The sequence below is a fragment of the Chenopodium quinoa genome, unplaced genomic scaffold (genome assembly GCF_001683475.1).
Source record: "Chenopodium quinoa cultivar QQ74 unplaced genomic scaffold, ASM168347v1, whole genome shotgun sequence".
Classification (NCBI taxonomy): Eukaryota; Viridiplantae; Streptophyta; class Magnoliopsida; order Caryophyllales; family Amaranthaceae; genus Chenopodium; species Chenopodium quinoa.
In genome coordinates, this window is record NW_018742914.1 from 550799 (window position 1) to 575993 (window position 25195).

Consider the following 25195-nt stretch of genomic DNA (forward strand, 5'->3'; position numbering starts at 1 on the left):
TGTACTTACTCTTCGTATATTAAACTTACCATAGCAAAATGCGACTATTACACCACCTACTTATCAGAAAATAACAAGAAAAAAAATTGTTTGCCATTGATTGTGGATAGTCATATCACCTTACCGTTTGGGAAGAAACACAGCTCAGTGATACAACGTATTGTCATATCACACCATTTTCTGATTCTCGTTGCTAAATTACAACCATGGCTTACCATTTTCTTTTTCTGTAAAGATTTGACATATCAAATGAGTGGAAATGGCAGGGGTATCTTTGCTTGGAGCCACTCTTTTACTGTCAAATATTGTCGTCATTGCAATAACCCGGAAGAGAAATAGCATGCATACTTACACTTGTTATTTCTGAGTGTGTGAAACAGAGAAAAGATAACTCATGAAGGTAAGTGGTAATGGTGTTTTGGTGGGAATTTGAATAGGAAGGAAGAAGATGAAATATAAGGTAGTAGCATTACGTTATTAACAAAGTGAAATCTAACAAAATGCATTTTATGAGTGAAAAATAAAAAATTAAAGTACACAATAAAAAAAATAAAAATGAAAAGTTGGGGAGGGGGAAAACTGTGACTTTGTTAGCATTGGTAATAGCTTAGTGTAATGCATGCATGCTTTGCATTCTTTTACATAATCAAAATATGCTAATTTGTCCTTTATGATTTGTATTTTTCCTTTTTTTTAAAAAAAAAAATAAGAAGAAAATAATAAAATTATAAAGGAACAAAAGCCATGAATATGTTAATGGGTTAGGCATATTGTCAAACAAAATCCAACAACAATGTAACAATTATTTACATAACATATGATGAACCCACTTATAATATAAAAATAGTAGAATAATTATAATAACAATAGGATAAAAAATAATCAGTAGTACTAAAAATTTATTAGAGGTTAAAAAGTGATACTTTAGAAATGGTCACGGTTTTAAAAATGTACAGATTAAAGGGTCAAAATTTGATACTATTGACTAGGATATGTCAAACGGAATAATTGGTACATATGTCAGTAGTAACAATATTGTTTTTATTTTATGTTACTTTTAAAAGATACACTTACTACTATTATTAGACTAAACGATTATACAATTGGGATATGACAAAAATACGGATAAGATTTATCTTATAAAAGGGAGATTTCCCTTATCCGAAATCACCCTTTACTCAAAAAACACACCCCTTGCCTTTTCCTCTTCGGTTTCCATGGCTCCCGGCAACCAAAATCGTCAAGCTCCATCTCCGTTCGACGAGCATTTTCGAGTGCTAAATTTATATTTAGCTTTGATCATGGAGTTAGTGGTGCTACTAATGGCGTTAATGATTTTCATAATCATGAATAAATGACGACTTGAAGTTCCCCGCACGGAGTGTACAAGGTTCGAGTTATGCTTCGAATTAACCTCGCATTTTGTTCGTAAATTAGGAGTACAAATTGTAAGAGTTTTGTATACTCCAAAATTATAAATAAACACTACTTGAATTTGTCTCTTATGTCTAATTATTGCGGTTGTCGTTAGCAAAATCAGATCTTATTATTATAATTTATTAGTTAATTGAAAGTAAAAAAGTATGGAAAATAGGGGATCAAAATTTGGTGTCTACACCTAGTAAACTAATTATAGTCGACGTGGTTAAAATGTTGATTATTCAACCTTTGTTGCAGTTTCAGCTGCATCTTCATCTAAAAAAAGTCGCCGTGGAATAACTGGAGGAGACTTGAGTCTTCGATCCCTGACAGTTGTAGATGTATGTAGAGGATAATTTCTGATTCTTTATAGTTGGAGAAATTGATGACGTTTAATGTGTAGTGACAGAAGATACTGCTCCAGATACCCAACTTCCAACTCTAGCACTGCAATTTCCTTTATAAAATTTGTTGCAAGCTGAAACCAAGCAATAGGCATAGAGTGAAGAAAATTTAGAAAAAACAACAAACTAATAGTACAATCCAAGAGAGGTTCTAATCACACAGAAGCACCAAACTTAAAGAGAGTTTTCTTTTGATTAGTGATTATCATATGCTTCGTAGTACATACCTTTGGGATTGTAGAAGGTTCATTTTTCTCGTAGGAGGACACTCCAGAACCTAATGCATTTTCTAAAGCACACCGAACAGCGAATTGGTTCTGCAACCTTTTCTCGAGTTGTAAAATCTAAAAACAATGTCAAGACAGAAAATAAGTAATCGACAATCAGTTAAAGGGATTTTTGAAGAAAAGGGACCTCAATGCAGAAAGTTTAAGCATAATTCACTTCTGAGTTCTGACCTCTTGTTTCAGTGAATGAGTTTTTAACTAAAATAATCAACTAAAATAATTTTTTTTTCATCTAAAAAAATAGCCTTTTTAACTAATTCTTTCATCAATGAACATATAATTGACCACAACATCATACTAAAACATACTCTAGTAAAACAGAAAACCAATCCCATGTTTTAGATTATGTTAGCTAATAAATTTAGCATTAGGCCATATATTTGAAGACAAGAATCAACCACAATTCACACCCGCAAGGAATTAATCTTCATCCATATAAAAAATTAGAAGAAAAAAAATGGGGAGAGAGAAATAGAACCAAATCTGAATTCCGATCTTGCACAATAATGCTGTGTATTATCCATAGTAACCAGAAAATCGTGGCCATCCCAGAAAAAGATCCCACAAAATCAAACCTATCAAAGCATCACATTATATGGAAATACCTAAGCAACTTTCACAAATTGATGCTTAGTTTTGTTCGTCAAAGAAAACACCAGTAGTAATGAACACAATACCTCTATGAGTTTTGAGTCACAGAGAGAAAAAACCTTCTAAAAAAACACAATGGATCTCGTGTTAAGAACTTGATATTCACAAAAGAGTTATACACAAAATAATTTCTTATTTACAATAAACTTCCTGCATGGACGTGCTGCCACTAACCTCTCCCATTTCAAGCACCTCAAAATCTCTAATACTACTTTGTATTGTTGTGTTCTCATTAGCTGCTTTCCTTCTGTATATATGCAACATAAGACCTATCATTATTGCCCTGTCATATATTGCGTATGTAGTTGCTTTTCGACAATTGAAACTAAAGAGAGACAATTGCCCTTTGCGACTCCTCATACACCCATAATCAAAATCACCATAAACTCAAATAAGATTGAGAAACAGGACACTTTTTGCATTAATATCATTATCCAATCAAACCTACAAATTGCTATCCCTACTATAAACCTTCAACCCCAATTCAAAAACTGAACATTACCAATGCAAATATAATATATCAATTAAAAAAATACAACAAATTAACCCTAAAAAAATTATTAAAAGAAAAGAAAGAGACCTTTTTAGTGCATTGAAGAACATCGGGTTTAGACTTAGAACGCAAAGACGAGACCAATGAACAAGCTTATCCCCGCAATTCTAACTGCCTTTCTTCGATCTTTCTTCTCTTCAGCAGCAACAGTAGCAGCAGTAGAAGCAGTTTCTTCATATGGGTTTTGTTTAGAATCATCAGAAGGTGGGAAATCAGCAACTTCAGCAACCAAACATGGCCGCCATTGTTGGGTTCTTGAAGCAAGATTTGAAATTCTGAAAAAAGTAATTAAGAGTAGCTGAAGTGTCGTCTCATTTCAGTTTCTTGGGGGTTTGGGGGAAGGAAAACAATCATGGCACCAAAATTTCACAACCCTGGATTATATGCTTGGTAGAAATAACAAAATGTCCCTTGTTAGTTATATGAAAATTCTGATTTATAGAAGTTTTTAAATAAAATAAGAACTTAAGCTATAGGTGCAATCGCCCAAAATATACTCAAATAGAAATAGAGTAATCAACACACATAAAAGTTAAAATGTTTCATGTGGGGAGTCTGAACTCTAAGCATGTGACATCAATTTTCAGTTCTTGAAGAATGAGCAACATAAGCACACCAATAGCACAAAAAAATTGTAGTACAATTCAAAAAAGATGAATATCTACCAGTCATTTTGTGTAGCCTCAAACTGTTTCCAAAGCTCATCGTCCTGAAAAATAAAACGATGAAAAGAACAAAAGATTAAAATCAAAAGTCAGATAAAAAATTAAGAAAATGGAAACGAAATTAGGGGCTGACCCTATTAAACCCAGAGCCCCCCCCCCCCCCCAAAGCAACAATCATTATCACAAGGCCACAAGATAATTATAAATTTACAATCATGTAAAAAGAATCAAAGGTCCAACATCAAATATTCATCCATTATTCGAATGCACTCAATTATCAACTTTGTATGCATTCAAATGACAAACACTTTCTAATATTAATTACCATCAAATTTATTCATGAAAGCTATCAATCAAAGCTAATATAAATTAGAAAATTTGAATCAAAAGATTGCATATCAATCGAAAGCGGCAACATCAATTCAAATTTCAAGCTCACAAAATCGAACATCAACCTCCCATGCTCTCAACAAATCACAAATTCACTATAACATACTTCACATCATTCAATTCAGTCAGGTATCCACAAATTCAATAAACATCCTAAAATCAACAAAACTTGGCATAGAAATAGCAAATAAATCCGAAAAAAAAATAAAACCCTAATAAATGGAAACCAAATCAAATCAATCCAAAAGTAATCCAAACAACAAAACTGATGAAAAATTAGTGATTTGCATACCATACCCCATTTTGTCTCGGCAATTAGGTAACACCAGAATAGTGCAATGCAGTGAGACTAAAGCATGGTAATTGAATTGAGCTATGAGACATACATTCAAGTGGAGTACATGTCATCAAAAAATTTATAATAAAAACAATAAAGCATCAAAATACACATAGATGTCAAGTTAACAGATATAGCCCAGAAAAAACCTCTTGCTTCCATTAAAGAAGTCTCGTCATCTTGCTGCAAACCCAAAAAAAAAACGCCAAGCCACCTACAAATCTGTTCGAATTTCACAAAAAAATTGCATCACTTCAACTGATCTTGTTTCTCAATTAATCAAAGTGAAATTCCATCAAATCCACAAAACACAAATATCAACAACAGGAAAAAAAAAAATTCTAGAATTTAAATACAAAAAACAGGTCGAACTACCTGAGTTTTATTCACCTCAAACTTGAATCGAGCAAACCTTGCTCCATCTTCCTCCTTCTACCTATTTCAGAGAGAAACAGGAGGAAACTACTTCACACCGCAAATAATAGAAACTGAATTTATCGGCATGAAATAAAAAGAAATGAAATTACTGCTGCCATTGCTACAACCATAGAAAACTATAGAATCTCTAGACTCCAAATATCATGATTAGATTTTCCTCCAACATCCTACATTTCATAAAATAACAAAATCAAAAATCATATCCAAGCAACACGCAAAAATCACAAAATCGAATTCAAATAATCCAAACATAATCGAAAGACAATCAAAAGCCCTAACCGTAACAGAAGAGATCGAAACTCCGACGGAAGCATCATCATCCTTAGCAAAACACAAAAAAACACAAATTAATCCAAAAATAAAATGCTGAAAATGCAGTTTCAAGCGAAAGCGAGAGATTACCGAAGAAGAGGAATTGAAGATGAGCTGCGAGTGCGGCCATGGTGAAGGAGGCGAGAAGAACGAGGAGCGGGGAAAGAGAGAGTGAGAAGAAGCAGAGGAAGAAACATGCGAAACCCTAGCTCTAGATTTCCCCAAATTGGAAAAAAACTTGTGAACCTGAAAAGAGAGGAGAGAAAGGAGGAAAACTGAAAAGTGAATAATGAAGGTCAGAAAACATATGGCTGAGAGGAAAAGTGAATAATGGGTAAAACAAAAGGTGAAAAAGAGGAGAAGGGGCAAAACTGTAATTGAATATTTTGAGGGGCAAAAGAGTCACCACACTATTACTAAGGATTTTTCAACTTGCCAAGTTCTCACTTTTAATAGTTATAGATATTGATTGGGAAGGGTGATTTCATTATAATCTAAGTATGAGCAGGGAGTGGAACACTATTTTTACAGTAGCTCTTTGGCACATTTGGAGAGCTAGAACTCAATCTTTCTTTCAATTGGCTAGAATTCATCCAGTTAGTTTATTCAATAGATACATGGTGGATTTGGTGGGTATTATTAGCACTTTTCAAGGACAAACTAAGAAGACATCCACTAAAAAAGAGAACTATCAAATGGATTAGACTCTAGCTAGGAAACATCACAAGACACCTCAATCGTGTAAATGCAAGCCACAAATCAATGGTCCGTATCAATGTAAACTTACAATGCAATCTAGTGCAACAATCAAAGTTGGCCAATCTTCAATTAATCACACACATGCACATGATCATCAACCAAATTTAATCACACTATCAACTCCATCAATTATCCCCAATTAGCACTAATCCATTACTCATACATGCTTCACTATTGCCCTAGCAAGTAATCTACTCACTAATCATGGTAATTAAGATCAAAACAAAATTAATCAACACATTCATCATGATCATATAAAGCAATCTAAAATCAATACAAAACTTAATCAAACTTCAATCAAATATCAATCAAACTAAAACAATTAACCAAGCATATGAAAAACAAATGAAATCAACTAAGATCAAACTATATATTGAATCAAAGAAGAGTAATCCTTACAATACTTGATCAAAGATCAAATGAAATGAAGAAATCTTGAATCATCAACAATTAACCATGAATTTCTCTCTCTAAAAACCTAGAGTTTCTCTCTCTAAAGTATGATCTCAAAAGTTTTCTAATTATTCTCCAATTGATTCTCTCTCTAAAAATAGAAGGAAATACTATATATAAGAAAGATACAAAAGAAGAGTCGATTAGATCGTCCAAAAAGAGACCCCGGGAGGTACGGGCGCAAGAATAAGGGTACGGAACAGGGCACCCAGGCAGGTGCGGCCACACCTAGCTGATGCGCGGCCGCACCCTGCACGTGCGCGCCCGCACCTGGTGGCAGCTCACGCATCCCTTTCTTTGTCCTAGCTCAAATTCGTGCGCTCGTCTTGGTGATGATGATGAACACCAAGGTAGTCAGTCTTGAAATGGACATTTTGGTGGGTTCATGGAAAAGATGATGCCCCCACCGCATACGTACACCGATCTCTTGACTTGCTCCTTGCGCTCCTTCAACCTTGAAGCTCCAAAAGACGAACACGAGGCATCCAACTTGATGAGAAATGTGAGAGGAAGGCTCGGGAATCTTTGGAAACACAATCATAACTTGAAAACAAACAAATAAAAGGGAAAAAGAACAAATAAACAAAGAAATGCACAAAACAAAGAAACTAACTACGAAAAGCACAAACTAACGAAATAAAGAACAAAACTAAGAAAAACTAAGGAAAAGAGCTACAAAATAGAATGAAAATCATCCTAAAAGAGATCAAATGAGTGCCATAAATGACGCTCATCACAAAATTATCCCAAAAGTACACGGCGTGCTCACAATAAAAAATTTCCCGCCGAAAATAACTTTATATTTTTTTTCCTTAAAAATAATAAGATAATTTATTTTATATTTTTTTTTTAAAAAAAAAAGAATCTATACAACCTAAATAACCCCAGAAAATAGAACAATAACAACAACTTTTAATAAATGAAATATTTTTCTCTTTGCTTAAAATGAATTAAAAAAAATATATAGAAAACTGATTAAAAAATATTAAAGATAATGAACAACAACATAAAGTCATAGTAAATTAGTGATTTTTTTCTTTTAGTTCTAAATCAATTTAACTGAAATTTATTATTGCAAACAAAAGATCACCAAAGTAAAAACTTTTAATTATATATTAAGATTAGAAAATCTTCTATGAAGTATTATATTTCCTTAAATCTTAATTCGTTAATCTATAATATGAATGGTTCATTTCCTACTTAAAAAGGAATTATAACTCAATTTTAAATTCGTAATTTGTCAGCAAACTATAAAAAATGGAGATACTCTATACTATCGTGTCTTATATATAATAGGAAATATGCGAGGAAGGTCCTTTTAAGAGGTCGATCTTGTGTGGAAGGTCCTTTTATGAAAAAGGTGGCACAAAAGGTCCTTGTATGAACATTGGTTTGCGAGGAGGCGTCTGTTGATCATTTTCCGACGTTGATCAAAATTTTCCGGCCAATAAAAATCATGTGCAAAGCACGTGACCCCTTAAGTTCCCCCCTTTATTCCCCCTATTTTCTCACGATTTTCCCTCTATCTCCATTTTTCCCAAATTAAAACCCTAACTTTAGCAATTGCATCTCACAAAACTTGAATTTTTATCCTTCAAATCACAATTGAAGGGAAATCAAAGCCTATAAACAACAGGCGAATCATTTAAGGTGATAATCCTTTGTCAATTTCATCAGCTTTAGTTTTGTAATTTTTTAATTTAATATTTTTTTTTGTAGAACAATATTGCTGCGCGTGATGATGAAGAGGTGTAATTGCGATTGAATGAAAATATATGGGCCTTGCTCTTCCGGTTTGCTTTGCTATCCCGTTTTGGATTTTTCTTCACCATTTTTACAGAGTCAAATTAGATATTTTTGGCAAAAAAAACAATAGTACTTTTTACTACTATGAAAATGACAGAAGAGGAAGTAAGTTAGAGTCTTACCAAATGGGGTTAATTGCTAACCACACTCAAATAAAAGCCATTAATGGCTAACTGCAACTAACATCAAAGGAGTTTAAGAGATAAAAGGGAGGGAGAAATGGGGGATTGAGGGAAAATCGTGAGAAAAGAGGGGAAAGGAAAAAAAAAAACGGGAACTTAAGGGGTCACGTGCTTTGCACGTGATTTTTATTGGTCGGAAAATTTTGGTCAATGCCGGAAAACAGTCAACAAACCCTCCTCGCAACCCAATGTTCATATAAGGACTTTTTGTGCCACATTTTTTATTAAAGGACCTTCCACACAAGGTCGACCTCTTAAATGTACCTTCCTCAGCTCGCAGATTTTCCTATATTATAATTTTATAATGTAAATAGAAAATTCAGTGTATACAAAACCTTTAAATAACTACAAACTTAAAGTAATTTATAAAAATATTTTTAGTGAATCCGAGCATTGTTTGGGAAAAGAATTAGTAAATTGTATTATAATTATTTATAAATTAACAAATTACATGAAACTACGTGTATATTATATTACACATTATTGATACACACTGCATTCGTGTTTTAATAAGTGTTACACTTTGACTGACAATTAGTTTTAGACAATTTAATTGACTTAAATAAAAAAAGGTAAGTAGGGTAGTTGAAGTATTAAAAAATTGTAATATAAAGATAAGGAGTTAATAATTTATTAAAAAGAAATGAATGTAAGAGAAAAAAAAATTATTACTAAAACACAGAGGGAGTAATAACTATTATAATCAAAAATTGATTAGAGAGTTGTATAATGAGTAGAGAAAATTTGTCCAAGATTTTGGATTGATTGTCTGAATACGTATAACATTTTCCTGGCATCAATTGCAAGACTACCTATTACTGATTGAGATTCTACTGGCACAAATTTTTAGAGAAAATAAATTTTTGCATTTTGTATTAACTACCAACAATAGGTAAAGGACACTAGAAGAGAAGACAGTACCAAAACACCTCAAAGTTACAGCTTGCGAACAACTTCTTGTTCTAGCGGTGTGATTTTTGATTTCCTTACGAATTTTATATAAAAAAATATTAATTGGTTAGGTACTCAGGTTTACGTTTGACCGAGAATTCTGAAAATTAGGTTGAATTTTAATTTTGTTCAACAACTCATTAAATCATAAAAGAAAATTATTGGGTTTTTGTTTTTTTATTATGTTTATTATCTATTAATAATATTGGAAATAGGTTTAAATGTATTCATGAAAAATTATCGTGTTTCAACATCAAAAGATTGAACATCAAAAGACTAAAAAACACACTTTTGAGTTTCAACTAATTATGTTAAATAATTGCTTTCAACTTGCAAATTAATTCATGACTTTGAATACGGAGCATAGATATCAAAAATAGACCCAATCAACCTAATATGATATGAAAAATATCCGATTTAGATTTCGACTCATATAAAGCATGTACATAATAAATTAAATTAGCAAAAATTCAACTTTAAAATACACCTGACCCAACCCGACCTGATCTCACCAAATCCAACCCAACCCTAGTACCTGAATTGACACTTCTAGTTGTGACTCTTGTGAGCTTTACACAAATTGTTAAAAAAATTAAGGAAAATTTGTCAAAAATAACACCACCTTTCACCGGTCTTCCATAAATGAAACGACCTTTAGATTATTTCAAAATAAAGCGACCTTTGATATACATCTGCCAAAAATAAAACGTGACCGGTTGGTAACCTGTTTAATAGGTTACATGTGACACATGTCACAATATCATTGGTCAATTTTTTTTTAACAATTTTGTTTTTTTTTTTAAAAAAACTTTAAAATAAAAAATAATACTTAAAAAAAACTGAAATTAAAAAAAAAAAAAAAAAAAAAAAAGGCAAACCCCCTTAGCTGGCAGCAGCCCCACCACCACCTGCCATCGGCCTGCGCCCAAATCCACACCCCTATGCCAGAAAACCCATTTTGCCCCTCTGCTGGCCATCTCCGTCCCTTCAATTCCCCCCTTAAACCATCACCAAAAAGTCAAAACCCCCTAAAACCACCACTCGATTTTGGGGTTCTAGGATTTTCAGGTGGTGGTTCAAGGGGGGAGTGGTTGGACACGGCCACCGAAGAGGATAAACGAGTTCGCCGGCACAGGAAGTGAGTTTGGTCATTTTCCGGTGAGAAAAGGAGTGTTTTTGAGAGGAAAGAGAGGGAATTTAGGATGGGGGGAAGCTGGTTCAGGGGAAGGGGACGGATGGGTTGGATGGTCGGGCACTAGGTCAGGAGAGGGTATCACCGGCGCCGGTAAGGGGCTTAGGTTGCTGGCGGTGATGTCGGGCGGTGGTGGGCTGGTGGGGTTGCTGCCGGTAAAGGGAAGGATTTTTCTTTTTTAATTCCAGTTTTGTTTTTAGTTTTACATTTTTTTAAGAGTTATTTTAATTTAAGTGTTTTTTTTTTAAATCATTATTATTACACAAAAATTAAAAATATTTTAACCAAACACTAAGTGACACATGTCTAATGTAACCTATAAAACAGGTTACAAGTTTTACATTTCATTTTTGGCAGATATGTATTAAAGGTCGTTTTATTTTGGAATAATCTAAAGGTCGTTTCATTTATGAAAGGCCGGTGAAAGATGGTGTTATTTTTGCTAATTTCCAAAAATTAAAGGATGAATTAAAGAATTTTTTTTTATCTTAAAACAAACTTCAAATGTTACGCATATAATATGTAACCTATTAAACAAAATTTCTACACTAACGACTTTAACACATTATATTAATCTTACATACTTTCGTACAAATTATAACATGATGCATTACAACAGTGCTTGACAAAGAATCTTTAAACATGTTTTTTCAACACTTTTGGCCAACGAACATACGTGTGTAGTATATAATTTTTTTTATGTTCCCTTTGTTTGAACTACTAATGTGACAACTTTATATACGATTATTTTCAAATAATGGTACACTGTCCCGGACTGTCATAAGATGAAGAAGGGTACGACTGAACTGCAACGAAGTCACAAGGCTTGTTGTTGCTATACGAGGGAACGAAGTGGCAAGGCTGGTAAGGAAGGGGTTCAGAAGTACAATGAACATATGGACGACAGAAGTTACAGATGCAATAAGGAGGACATTTAGGGCGTGGTGGTCCGACACTTATAATTTCAGGCGCTTTGCCAATCTTCTTGAGCTTCTTGAAAATTGGAATTGGCTCAACTTCTCCAATTATGGTCAATGTGCCTTTGCTAACATCCACCTCCAATTTTTATATACCTGTTCAAAGTACCCCCAACACCATCATATATATAGATTTAGGGTCAAATGAGAAGTTTCTTAAAATGAGAAGGGTGATAAGGATTTTATGTGCATAAAATTTTTATTGCATGTACAAATTTTTTGAATAAAATGTGCAAAAAAAAAAATTTTGACCGAAATTGAATGTGCATATTTTTTGCACATAATGTGCATAAGTTCTCGTTTTTTCCAGAAATCAAATATGCACATTTAGTAGAAAATATATGCACATTTAGTTCAAAATAAATGCACATTTCATCCTTCTCATTGGATCTCAACCCTATATATATATATATATATATATATATATATATATATATATATAGAGAGAGAGAGAGAGAGAGAGAGAGAGAGAGAGAGAGAGAGAGAGAGAGAGAAGAGAGAGAGAGAGAGAGAGAGAGAGAGAGAGAGAGAGAGAGAGAGAGAGAGAGAGAGAGAGAGGCTCATGTAAGAACCCTTCTCTATATAAGAACCAACCTCAGCCCTTTATTAGTTTTGATCTGACCATCTAAAATGATCCTTTAGTAATGGCATTTCTATAATTTTGAGAATTTCGTATTTAGAACATAGAAAAAAAATTTAGAACATAAAAAAAAATTAGAACATAAGCAAAAATTTTTTTGAACATAAGCAGAAAATTTTAGAACATAAGAAAAATAATTTAGAACATAGGAAATATTTAGAACATAAGCTGAAAAAATAATTTAGAACATAGGAACAAATTTAGAACATAATCTAAAAAACAATTTAGAACATTAAAAATAATTTGGAACATAAGTAGAAAAAATTTAGAATATAGGAAAAACTTTAGAACATAAGCTAAAAAAATAATTTAGGACATAGAAAAAAATTTAGAACATAAGCTGAAAAATATAATTTAGAACATAGGAACAAATTTAGAACATAATCTAAAAAACAATTTAGAACATTAAAAATAATTTGGAACATAAGTAGAAAAAATTTAGATCGAATATAGGAAAAACTTTAGAACATAAGCTGAAAAAATAATTTAGAACATAGAAAAAAATTTAGAACATAAGCTGAAAATTATAATTTAGAATATAGGAACAAATTTAGAACATAATCTAAAAACAAATTTAGAACATTGGAAAAAATTTGGAACATAAGAAGAAGAAAAATTTAGAACATAGAAAAAAGTTTATAAGGAGGGGTTCTTACCGGATCCATCCCCTGTGTGTGTGTATATATATATATATATATATATATATATATATATATATATAAAAGAGATTATTAATTTTTTATAAATTAATTATTTCAAACGCCACGCAAGCAAAATTGGCGAATGATATTTTTAAATTTTAAATTAATTAAATATTGTATGTTATCTTTTGATGTTAAGAATTTTATCTAATTATATAACAAACATTAGCACATAAATACAAAAAAAAAATAATAAAAAAAATAAAAAAAATCAAATAAACCGTGCATCGCAAAGGCTTCATCTATTATAATAAGATCAATGAGTTAGTATTTTATTATTAATCGATTTAATAATAATCAGGGTCTCTATCATATATACTGTGGTGGTTTCAGTGTTGGATCTTGAGCAAATTTTCTTTAGGGGCCAAATTAAGAGAGATATATTATGAGTTCTACTTTTGTCTCGGATTAGAGGGGGTAGTATAAATTAATTTAACAAGAACAACTACAATCTTGGTCTTTGGGCATGCACGACCTTTGTTGGCCATAGAGAAGATATGCCATTGGTGATGACATATATTAATATATAGGATTAGATGTTATCCCTTTAACTTATCAGTTGGACATAGTTGACACACTTTAATTGACATAAAATTTAAGCAAATTTACTCAACCTTTTGAAAGGAATGGTGTCCTTCGAACAAGTGTATTTTGCTGATAGCGGGTTCAGAATTATTAGAAAGCTAATATATTCAGTAAGGTCAAGTGATCGGAATGCGTGGGTGGAGGCCGCTTCCGATCAGTATTATTAATATAATTAATATTACAGCTTAATCTTGACTGAACCCTTCGGGTCACACCCAAGCAAAATATACGAACCAACTCGACGAATTAATTCGGAAGAAATTAATTCGTCGCCCGAGTGTTAAATATTTAGACGTCGGTAATTCGAGCTTAGAGCGTCGAAATCGATCGTCGGAAGTCGAGTCAAAATAATAAAAGACGAGACGCGCAAAAATAATAATAAATCGACCATATTCCCAAAATACCCCTAGCATCGGAGTGCCCCGAGCATCCGAATGCTAGGGGCAAAAATGTCTTAGCAAAGGTGGCTAGCAAAGACCAAGCCGAGCCTAGCATGGCTGGCTGGTGCGTGCTAGCGCACCGTGCTAGCAACCACGGCCAGCAGCAGCCAGCAGCCGCAGCACGTGGTGCGTGCAGCAGCTAGCTGCCGCGGCTAGGCACGCTAGCACAGCGGCAGCTGCGCCGCGCCACAGCAGCAGCTGGGTGCGGGCTGGGCTCGGGCCGGGCTTGGGCTTGGCTCGGGCCATAGGGCCGTGGATTAAGGGGAAGCATGGAATATGGGAGCAAGTGGGAGAGGACATGTGGCACAAGGAGAGTATTGAGTGGGGAGCAAGTATGGTCCCCTACTCTCCATGTGGTCCTCACCAACCCATCTCACATGGTAATGCCACTTGTAGATTTATTATTAGTTTGCAATTTTAATTTAATTTAGCTTTAAATTAATTTGTGTAATTTCATGATCCCACATTGATGGGATAGATATTCCCACTCATACTTTCCTCTATAAATACCAACCTTGGGATTTGGAGTAAAGTGCTTGAGTGGGAGTTAAAAAGAGCATTCCATAATTTTTGGGAAAACTCTTAAACTCATATAACACTCGGGTTTTGGTCGAACCTTGCTAACCCCAAGGTAGCAGACCTTAAAGTTGTGTTCGCCTTTTTGTAGGTGGATACCGTCGGAGGCGCGGCGCTTGACGTGCTCGTAGCTTTCAAGTAAGAGCCCCGGTTTTTTGGGGGAAGCTCTCTTCGAGGGTAAGATTCGTTATCTTTTCTTTGTGATTATTTATTTATGCCTTATGATTTTAATTATTGCAAGTGGTTCCTCGGGTCGGGGTTGTTTCCGCGGTGAGTCGGACTCACCAAACCCCAACACCTTTAATACTTGGAATACTTAGTCATGTGATATTTTCTATTACTAATATATACGTAGTATTATATTTAGTGGGTAGGCTCTCCAAGTAGGTTTTTTTCTTAATGCAATTACTCCGTAGTAGATATTGGGTTCAAAATGATCAACAAGTCTTGTATAAAGCGGGTTTACGTTAATTTTATTGTAAGGTAATCAATTTTAGTGTAAGTTTAACAATATTTATAGTAACTTTATTCCCTTTAAGAGTAACTAAATTATTATAGGAAAAATTGCCCGCCATAATCCCACCTTTGAGCCATCCGCCCAAAATAATACCACTTTTGGATTATTTTTAAATAATCCGACCTTTATAGTCAATCCCCTCCTAATGGTCCCAAGTAACCAGTAACCAGTTGAGTAGGAATTTTTTTAAAAAATTAAGTTTAATTTATACGTGTCATCATGTGATTGGTCAAAAAATAATGTTTTATTTTAATTTTGTTTTAAGAAATGATTATTAGTAATTAACATTAGTTAATTATTATTAATTTCTTTTTTAAAAAAAACCCTAAAATTTAAACCAAACCCTAGCCCCACCACGACCCCAGCCACCTCCCTGCCCGGCCGCCCCTACCATCGGCCTATACGAGGCCCAGAGCCACTAGCTTCCCCGCGCGGTTCACCGACGTCCCCTACCCTCTTCCGTAACCACTAAACCACCACAACCAATCAATCGTTACCGAAATCAAGGTCGAGGCTAGGTGGGAGACCTGGGTCACCGGCTATAATACGGTCGCTGGTAGGGGGATAGGTTAGGTTTTCGCGGGGAAAGGGGTTGGGAGCTGGGCGTGGGATCTCATTGGCAGGGGTAGTTGGAGTCGGGGTTAGGGCTCGCTGGCAGGGGTTGGCCGTGGTTTTTTTGGCTGGTTAGGTTAGGAACTGGTGGTGAATCGAGGGTTTGGATTTAACGAGGCTGGTTGGTGGTTTTGGGGGAGGAGCGTTAGGCTTGAGGGGCGTCGGAATCGGCGCCAGAGTCAGCATCAGCGCTAACTCCGGGTGGTCGGGGCAGGGATTCAGGTGGCGGTGGGGTGGCTTGGCAGCCGGTGGGGTGGCTTTAAAATAATTAATTGTTTTTTTTTTAATTTTTTCTTCACAAAAAAATTTAAACTTTTTGTTTAAATTTTATTTTATATTAATTTTTTGGACCAATCACAGGCCGTCACGTGTCAAGTAACTTGTTATAACAAGTTACATGACCGATTGGGACTATTTAGAGCAGAAAGACTATAAAGGTCAGATTATTTAAAAATAATCCAAAGTTGGGATTATTTTGAGCGGACGACTCAAAGGTGGGATTATTTCCGGACAATTTTTCCATTATTATATGTGTAATTCTATTGAATAATACTATATATAAAAAGATAACTAGTTTTTGGCCCGACCGATGCCCCGAATTATTACATGGAAATGATCATATATCTATGTTGTAGTTTATGATTCAATTTTCTTGTAATTAAATTTGTTTTTCATATTGTCATTTGCTACATATAATATTTTGCATTAAAAAATTACATAGCATTGTGGTAAGACACTTAATTCTCTGAATTAGAGGTTGTCAGTTCAAATCTTGTGGTGAATTTTTATTTTATTTTATTATCATTACAAGTGCATGACATGTAATGAAAACAAATGGAAGGGAAAGCCACATGGCGTTATGAGGAGTTGCATGGGTGACGTGGCGCAGTGAGTGGAGTTTACGTGACACGTGAGCGCTGTTAGAAACACTTTTTAATAGATTAGTATAGATAGATTAGTATAGATATGATTAATCAAATGCATTGTAAATTTTGTAAGGGTATTTGTAGAACCCGTCTTACAATAATTAACTTAATGAAGTCCACCTTAATTAAGAATTTGTGCAAACAGATATGTAGAAAAAATAAAAGCAAGTAGACTCATGTCATTTAGAAAAGAACGAGAAATAAATCATATATATTAAAAATAATTTTATAGAAAAAAAAAACGTCAGGAGAAAGATTTATTATCTAAAAGAAATTGAGTCGATAGACATACCATCAATTTTCGCTACAGCCTTCATAATATCAGTCTGACATTTCTTGTTTATAATGGAGACTTTTATAACCGTTCTCTGCATTATAAATTTATAATGGTCCATTATTGGTGCGTATGCAATCAAGAGAATTAAACATTAGATACATTTAATCAAAATTTAAAATTGTACAAGTATAAAAGAACTAAGGGAACTTGAACATTAATTTTTATATTTTTATATTTTTATTTTATTATTTTTTTAACAAGCTTTAACCAACTTGAACAGTAATAATTAACAAATTAAACTCTCTCATCTTCGAGATATATGACCCGAACATTAGATGCGAGACAAATTCTACCAAGCACATTTTGAGAAGGTTTTTTATACTCCCTTTCAAGGCGAACCTTAGCTTCTTATCTTACAATACAAACTTCAGGAAACATAAGTACCTAACAAAGTTGTATACAATACCTTCTTAGCCATGATTTTAGTATTATGATACAAGAGTAGAATGCTAATGAGCAGAAAAGAATTGAACTTGAAATGAGTTAGTGAATAATTAAGAAGATATATACCAAGTAGTATTTATAATGAAAGTTTTAAAGACCATTTAATTTATTATTAAACATGTGGTATTAAGCAATGCGACTCGTTGACTCCATTGACTTTCCTTAAGATAATCTCTCTGGCATGTACAAGTAGTATAATTTTAAGGTCTGTTCTGATTGATTGAATTGAGCTGAACTGAATTTATTGGAGTTAGGTTGAACGGAACTAAAAATTTTATGAGAGAAGGAAATTAAGAACTGAACTGAACTGAACTTATTAGAGTTAAACTGAATTGAACTGAATTGAAAATAAACTGAAGAGAACGGGCCTTAGTAGGAGTACTATATAATAACACTACAAGTTGTTAACTTGTACACCTTCCTCTTTCCCTTACAAATATGCACAATTGCTTTAGTTTATGAATTATGTGATTATGAGGTCATATGAGTAGACTATTGACTTGGCTTACGTATATGCAAATTTTGTAGTTTCCTTAGTTTAAGGGGATAATATAAACGAAAAATGACAATATGGCAATACCATCAAGACTAACGAGTTTATATTTCTTAATTCATATGTCGGCTAATTATACTACACTCTTCATTTCCTAAATAACCTTTTGCATATATAATTAGGAAGGTGAATATTGCGTACAAAAACAATATACGGAGTGGTGGAGTTTGGTTGATATCGGGTATACAAGACAACATAGTAAGGATTAATTTATATCTATACTTATATTTATTTATATATTAAAAAGCGTTCCTAATTAAAAACGTTTATGTGCCACGTCACTACTCAATATCCCATGACATCACGCCATGTTACCACTCAATAATTCATGGCAATGTAAATTAAAAATGCATATAAAGAGGATTGAACTCCTAACCTCATGGAATAAACACCACATGCCTTACCATCTTAAGTACCAATAATTTATGTTCTATTCTTCCACATAAATGTATTTAAATGCAAAATACAAAATTACATCCAAACTCAATAAAGAGACACATATTATTCTTTATATTCTTTTCAATATTCCACATTACATTATTCCAAATTAGTAATACTTCAACACTTTATTAAAAAAAGAAACTACTTAAAGTAACATCCCCGGACAACGCCCAGGTGACGCACTAGTTGGTTTATTAAAAGTGAATTAAGCGATAAATGTGATTGCTTGATTTATTTATTTACCTTTCAATCTATTGTTTTTCACATTTATCAATACATAACTACAACATTTGATATTTTTATTAAGCATTTGTAAATTTATAAATTTAGATTTAACGAATCCTTCCCATTCTTCTCATTGGTTCACAAACCTTTAAGTATTTATTTATTTATCGTAATAATAAGATAATATTAGATTTATCACATAAAAATATAAAATAGTACGGAGTGCTTCGTAGTCTACGAAATTAATATATTTTTTTGGTGTTCCACCCGGTTCACCCTTTGGGTTTTTTGGATTTGGGGATCAGTTATGGGTGATTAGATTCCAGTCCCTTCCTAATTGTTATTGTGGAGGATTGAACACGAGTCCTCCCTACCACGTGTAGTCCCAATCACCACTACACCAACAATCAATTGGTACGAAAATTAATACTTCATACTACGTATGTAAAATAAGAAAGGTAGGATTATTCCTATCTTTTTCCTTTCCTAAAAAAGAAAGACTTGGTCTATTCTTTTCTTGGTAAAACGTATTAAATTACTCGTAATTTTGTATTTTTCTGATTTGTCGATTGCAAAGTCAAAACAAGTAGCTAGAGCCTAGAAGATCAATGTAAAATAATCTAAATGCATGAAGTTGCATGAGGGTTGATTAGTAACTCCTTAACAACCATCGTAGAATTTGAATAATTCAACTGCATGCATAATCAAGTTTATAATGATTGGAGTACGTAGCTAATAAAAACTTAAAACTAACTAAGAAGCCACTTGTACAGTTGTATAATCTATTGGATTCTAACTTCTAAGGTATCTTTGTGTCATTTATAACTAGGGTTTTGTTTTTAGCTACTAATTTAAGTTTTAATGAGCCACTTGTGTGGACGTAGCTAAGCTAGTACAAGGGGGAACTGCATAAGATTTTCAATTGTCCATTTGATTATGAGCATTAACTAAAGCAATAAACATTAAGTAATAGGAAAATCTTGGGTATTTGTAGCACTAGAGCATTGTTTCCGTGCTAATGTTCGCCAAAGAATATAATACAAAGTAAAATAATGTTGGTAGTTATTGGCCGGAGCAATGGAGTCCCTACAAAGAAAAAAGGTCAAGGTAGTTATCGGTATAATTCTTTTTACAAAAAAATAGTTTAATGCATAAGATTTGAGTATTTGGGGTTTTGGAGGATGATGGTGATGTGTTGTATGTAAAAATATCATTAGAATATATTACAGAGTATAGATTTGTTTATCCAATATGAGGTTTGTTATAGTAATATTTTTGAATTTGTTTGAAGATGTAAACATTGCAAATGACATACTTGAGTAATATTACTAGATTTGGATAATGGATCAAACGAGTTTCCACCATCTAATGTCCACAAATCTGGCCTTGGCCTTATTTGGCAATTAGCTAGTTAGCTGGTAGCTATTTTGAACTAATTGATGGTAGTTAGTTTTGTTGTGTAAAAATGTTTGATAAATAGCTAACAATTGACAATTTTAGTGTATATATACAAGCAACCAGAATGCTCAAGGATATGTTTAGTAAATAGCTTATTAGGCAAAATAAGCTTAGTTGACCAATATATGTTGATTGACCACTATAATAAAATACTTCCTCTGTTTTAAAATACTTGTTCCATTTCTATTTTTTGCAATATTTATTTGTTCTACTTTGACTAATATTTGTGATTTATACATAAGAAAAAATTATATAGTTTTGTGGGTACTTGTTAGAATCGTCTTAATGTATAGATTATTAATTTTTAATTGTTAGAATTTACACTTATTGATAACTCACGATATAATTGATCAAAGATTAGAATCGGCATATACGTGCCCCAGAAAAATGGAGCAAGTATTTAAAAACTTAGGGAGTAAGGGTCTGTTCTCCTCAGTTTAATTTCAGTTCAATTTAGTTCAGCTCCAACCAGTTCAGTTCAGTTCAGTTCAGCTCCAATCAGTTCAGTTCAGTTTAGTAAATTAGAACAGACCCTAAGTTAATGTGTTTGGTAATGAGCCAATTCAACACTTGATCTTAGCCAAAAGGCCGAGAAAGGTATTATTTCACCAAATTAGGTCATTTTCAATAAGTTGTTTGGACTTTGGAGGAGCCTTTTCATTAACTTAATAAAGTATTTTAAGGTGAAATGATAATTGAACCCATATATAACCCCAAAACCGTACCATAATAAATTATGTCAATGTTCTTATTGGTCATTATACATACTCAAATATCTTTAAGAAATTAGATATTTACCGAGCACTTTTATACATCCAGCTTATAGAATAAGTTAGTCAAATCAGCTTATACAAGCAGATAATCAACTTCAACTTTTAACATTTAGTTTTTCACCAAACACGACCAAAAAATACTGTAAATAAAAAGCTCCTCATATGAGCCTTTTGGACCCAATAAGCCCTTTCAAATAGTCTATTGGTCATGTTCGGTAATTAGCTGGTTGTATTAATTGGTATGACTAGCTGATTGTAAATGGCTGATTTTGTAAAAGTGTTTCGTAAAATGGTCAAACAATACTTTTTGCTCCAAAAATCTTTTAACTAAAAAAACCCTAGTTTCATAGTTTGCATGGAAGCTAACTGAACTAATATCATGAATAAACCTTTACAATCTACCTTTACATACGAAGTACTCCGTATAAATTGACTAATGACTATTGTTTCGGGGTTTTCTGATGTCCTGCGGGAGAGTTACAATTCCGAGACTGGAACCGGACGCCTGTACCTGCAAAATAACGGAGACTCCTGAGAGCTCCGCCTCCAACGGTCAAGTTAGTACCTGATTAAGGAGTAATTAATACAGAAATTAAAGTAATGAGATCTCTCTAGGTGAGAGTGCTTAGTGTTGGTAATCTGCGTCGTTAGCGAGATTAGCCGGTTGTTAATAACTCTGTTCTTCTCTGCCTGATTTCTTGATTATTCGATCGTCTGATTAATGAGGATTAATTAAGTATTTATAGCCTTGAGAAGCGTGCCACCTCTTTAGGTTTAGGGTAAACCTAGGGCTGATCGGGCCTCTAGACTGGATTGGGCCTTGATGGCCGGTTTTCCCATTTGGCATGGGTGGACACGTGGCGTGTCTAAAGTGGTCCGTAGAGGACGTATCTGTGATTGACACGTGGCAGGCTCCTGTTGTCCTTCGTGAAGGACACGTGGCGGAACCTGGTTGGTCCACTTGTCAGACGGTGATTGGTGGATAAAAATCCCCTAATCATTTGCCCCTCACAGGTGGCACGTGACTGGTCACGTGTCGCCTGTGACAGGTGTCGCACGGTGACAGGCGACGGCCTGTTACAGGTGTCACCTTGCAAACGGCCGAGAGATTTTCCCGCCCAAATTTTGAATTTGGAAGCGACCTTTCGCCTTCTCACCTTGCCTATATAAGGAAGTGCTGACTTTCGGTCATTTTCACATTTGAGAACTTTGTGAGAACATCCGGACCCTTGAACTTGCTCTGACATTTCGGACTTTTTCTGCCTACCGCCTGTTCTGACAAGCCGACTGACCCGAACTTCCAGGACTTCATCAACCGACACTCGTTCAGGTAACTCAGTTCTCTTACTCTTAATTTTCTTTTTATTTTTTGAAATGGCACCATGGAAGCACACGACACGACCTAAGTTAGTGATCAGCCGGTCACCGGGGACGGCAGAATCTAGGACTAGGAGTGCCGCCTGCCCTTTTCTGGACCCATCTTTGCCCTTTATACAAAGTCCGACTGTATCTGTGTCTATGCAGAACGTGATGGCCAGAACGAAACAGACTGCTAAGATATCAAACTCAGACGGCTCCTCCCAAAGGGTGCTCCTTAGTGAAACATCTGACCAGGCGCCAGATGTAGAACGAGGCGACTGTCAAGCCGACAGTTCTGAGAGAGGGGCCAAGGTGTTCCCTTCCCATCTTACCGTTGACATGTCTAATTTTCCTTCTGCTCCTTCTAAGGGAGAGGAGGCGGGCCCCTCTAGGAGAGGGGAGGAGTCGTCCTCCTCGGACTCGTCAGAGGACGAGTCTGAGTCCAGCTCTTCTGGACACAGTTCTCCAGGCTCAGAAGAAAAACATAGCCGCCTACAAGAGGCGAGACTTTCTCATGCAGTTGAGAAGGGGGACAATTGGGCGGAGCCATCCGCCTCTTACAGAGAGGAAAACGCCCCCTACTACTGCAGGGTACCCCGGGGCCGGATTGCAACCATGCAAGACAACGTGGCGAGCTTTATTGCTAACCACAAAATGGGCCCGGAATTTTTACTGTTTGTGCCGGATCCAGAAGACACTGTCGTCTGGCCGGCTGGTACCAGCTATGGTGACGGCTGCTTTGGCTGCTATGTGGCGGCCATCAAAGCTGGACTGCGCTTCCCATTACATCCGGCTGTTCAGCGGATTTTAGATGGGTATGATCTGGGGTTATGGCAGTTAGCCCCCAACTCTTGGGTAAACGTACTCGGCTATGTGGCCGGGTGCGAAATGTACGGGGTGGAGCCAAGCTTTGAGGCTTTCGCCCACATGAACTATCTCAGCCGGACCCCTAAGTCGGGAGGTACCGGCTGGTACCAACTAACAAGCCATAGGGGTTACCTCATGACGAGAGGTAAGGCGAACAAATGGAAGGATTGGCGGAACACCTTCCTTATTATCGAGGGTTCAGACACGGAGCTGAACAAACGCTTTAACAAGTGGAATAGGGATCCGCCTCTTCTCGCAGGCGGCCGCAGCATGCCGCCTGTTCCCCCAAAGGCTAAAAAAGAGATCCTAGACAAAGGACTCTTCAAAGTAGAGACTAGGGTGAACTCTACTTCAGGGGTACGAGAGCAAGTACCCCTAAACTGCGTCCCGAGCTTCAAGTGGCTCTATGACGAGTATTTTTTGGCCGCCTGTGGCCTCGGCAGTCGGTGCTCTAGAGGTAGCCGGCCTGACAAATACTCTGTTTTTTCACACCTTGTTTACTTGAGATTTTTACTAACTTTGTTGTTTATTTCTTGCAGCTGACGCCATGAGTAAAATATCAGCATCTAAGACTGCGGCGGCCATGTTGCGGGCCTCGCTCATGAAGCAGTCGTATGCCGACTCCCCCAACAAAGAGGCACCCTTGGTAAACTTCGAAAACTCTTCCTCTTTTAGTTGTCTTATGCATATACTAACTCTTTTTGTTTTCAGTCTGGCACTCCAAGGGCTTCCTCCTCGCAACAGCCGGACCCCAAGGCCCGGAGGACGACTGTTGCAAGCTCTCCTGGGTCTTCCAGGAAAACAGTGGCGGCTGAGAAGCAGCCGGCCACTTCTTCAAAAACCCAGGCGGGGCCGCCTAGATGTATTGACCCTCACTTGTAAAAAACTCACCCTTGCTTCCTTCTTGACTAGGTCTAACTTGTTTTTTCCTTTCGCTTAATGCAGCCGGCCCCCAGGGACTTGACTTGGTTGAGGTAGCCAAGTCTATGGTTAAAGTAGTTCCTCCATCTGACAGGGAGGCGGTCAGGGGTGCCGGCACCCTTGACCTTGATGGAATTTCAGGGGTCCTTGCTGAGGTATACTTAGCATTTTTTTGAGCTTTTGAGTTCCGGGACGCCTGTTATCCTTTTTGTTTGGAAACTGACGCCTGTTTTTCTTTGTACTTAGGCCCTGCTCCGAGTCAACAGCCTTCGCAAGCCGATTGATCGGAAAAACAAAGAGGTAAAGGCCGCAAAGGCTATGGCCGCCTCCAGCTGTGATAAGGCAATGTTTCAAATTGCCCAAAATGAAGTACTGACCATTGATCTTCTTTATTATCAGGCGCAGGCTACCGCCGCTGTTCGTGCTCAGTTAGAGGCGGCCCAAAAGAAGGTTGACGAGCTGGAGGGGACCGTCACCAACCTTAAGGCCGAGCTGAAACCTCTTCGCCAAAAAATGCACTCTTACGAAGCCATGGAGAAATCTTTGGCCAACGTAAAAGAACGCCTGGTGAACCAAGAGAAGAGTCTTACCCAAGAGCTCTCGGATAAGGCCGAGCAAGAGAAACAAGAGCTCGTCCGGGAGATGGTGGAAGACTCCGCTCAAATCCAACGCATGACCTGGGAACGACTGTTCCCCAGTGCCGACTTTGCCTCATGGGAAAGAACGTACCGCCAGTGTTCGGAAACATATAATCAACAGATCCTGGCGGCTGCTGAAGAAGAGGCGTTGGACGGTGCGTTGGAGGAGGAAGAGCCGGTTGTGGCGCTTGTGCCACTTGGGGGTAAGGCATCAAAAGAGGGTGCAGCTAAGGCCGAGTCCAGCAAGAAGAGTGCTGACCAGGCGGCAGCTGCTGATACTGAACTGCCCCCTTCTTAAGCTTTTAAGTATTTTTTTCACGGCCTGCGTGCCGTTTGATTTGTAATTACCCGGCCAGGGGGCCGGGGTTTTGAATATTCTGCTGGTCTTTTATGGCCGGCTCATTTT

General features: G+C 35.8%; 2 long non-coding RNA genes across 8 annotated transcripts; one reads left to right on the top strand and one right to left on the bottom strand.

Moving 5' to 3' along the window:
- Window positions 1-1785: 1785 nt before the first annotated feature.
- On the bottom strand, window positions 1786-5902 carry LOC110727813. Of its 7 annotated transcripts, XR_002512578.1 has the most exons (10): window positions 5547-5901; window positions 5424-5465; window positions 5082-5311; window positions 4856-4928; window positions 3980-4023; window positions 3342-3589; window positions 2936-3008; window positions 2788-2823; window positions 2051-2685; window positions 1786-1897 (listed from the first exon to the last, which is right to left on the bottom strand). It is a non-coding gene; the product is annotated as an uncharacterized LOC110727813 (long non-coding RNA). The 7 variants fall into 7 exon arrangements; XR_002512577.1 differs by having other exon boundaries at window positions 2051-2823; window positions 5547-5902; XR_002512575.1 differs by having other exon boundaries at window positions 2788-3008; window positions 5547-5902.
- Window positions 5903-8215: 2313 nt separating this feature from the next.
- On the top strand, window positions 8216-8745 carry LOC110727742. Its single transcript, XR_002512561.1, has 2 exons — window positions 8216-8318; window positions 8388-8745. It is a non-coding gene; the product is annotated as an uncharacterized LOC110727742 (long non-coding RNA).
- Window positions 8746-25195: the final 16450 nt, after the last annotated feature.